We start from the raw sequence: 966 nt of genomic DNA on the forward strand, positions 1-966 counted from the left end.
GCATTGTAGTCTACTCTACCAGGATCAGGAAACAGTCCTCCATAAAATGCGCTGGACACATCTGAATATTTGGTTGAAGTGTTCTGGAACAGTGTCTTAACCACTGATTTCTAGTCGTGTCCTCTTTTGGAAGGCCAAACAAAGTAGTTTCGCTTTCACAACGAAACACAGCGTCACACGCGCAGGCAGCCTAGAGTGAGGAACGGCCGGCGTGCTGAGTGAGAGGAGGCCGGTGAGCTTGAGAATGGCGCTGCCGGCGTATTCGACGAAGGAGCGTCCGGCCGGCTTGCGGCAACCACATGTGACGACTACGGGCTGGACAAATATTTTGTGGATTTCTATTTAATTCAATATTTTTTCTTGATGTTTATTTCAGATTAGATCAGGTTACAGAAGTTAAATTGATTGTAGATGTTGTTTCTTGTTGAATCAAGAGGAAAGCCGAGAAGTTTTATATTATGTCCGGCCACCGTTCAGATTGTTCCTCTGCCTTTGTTCCAAACCTCTTCTCAAGTATGACTTCTTCAAATGCTCCATAATAATCTCTCTGTGTGATGGTGTAGTCCAGGTCTCTCTGGTGTGGCATTATGGGATAGGACATTCCTCCATCTCTGCTGTGCATGAGTGCCCTCCAGTGTGTGAGACTCACTCGAGAGCGGCTCAGCAGGGTGCCAATGAAGCCCATGTGTCGCACGGCAGATTTGCTTAAGTCTGCCTCGTAATTTTCTTTTTAATTTATCCAAAGCTTTGAGCATAATTGAATTCGGGTAGTGAAAAGTATCGTGTGACTAGGTAACATTGAGTTCAGATGGAAAAACACACGTTGTGGCATCAGTTTAATGTCTGCGTTACAGAGTGTGACAGTGAGAACCTGTTCCTAATAAAAAATGAGGTCAGAATAGACATTAACAAAGAGCTGAACGATGTGTGTGTGTGTGTGTGTGTGTGTGTGTGTGTGTGTGTGTG

At 44.9% G+C, this 966-nt stretch overlaps 1 protein-coding gene across 1 annotated transcript in view; it reads left to right on the forward strand.

Moving 5' to 3' along the window:
- The window catches only part of LOC107658540 (ubiquitin-like-conjugating enzyme ATG10), a 19,321-nt gene that overhangs the window by 16,511 nt on the left and 1,844 nt on the right, over positions 1–966 (forward strand). The window lies entirely within an intron of this gene.

Source organism: Sinocyclocheilus anshuiensis, unplaced genomic scaffold (assembly GCF_001515605.1).
Source record: "Sinocyclocheilus anshuiensis isolate Anshui unplaced genomic scaffold, SAMN03320099.WGS_v1.1 scaffold343, whole genome shotgun sequence".
Taxonomy (NCBI): domain Eukaryota; kingdom Metazoa; phylum Chordata; class Actinopteri; order Cypriniformes; family Cyprinidae; genus Sinocyclocheilus; species Sinocyclocheilus anshuiensis.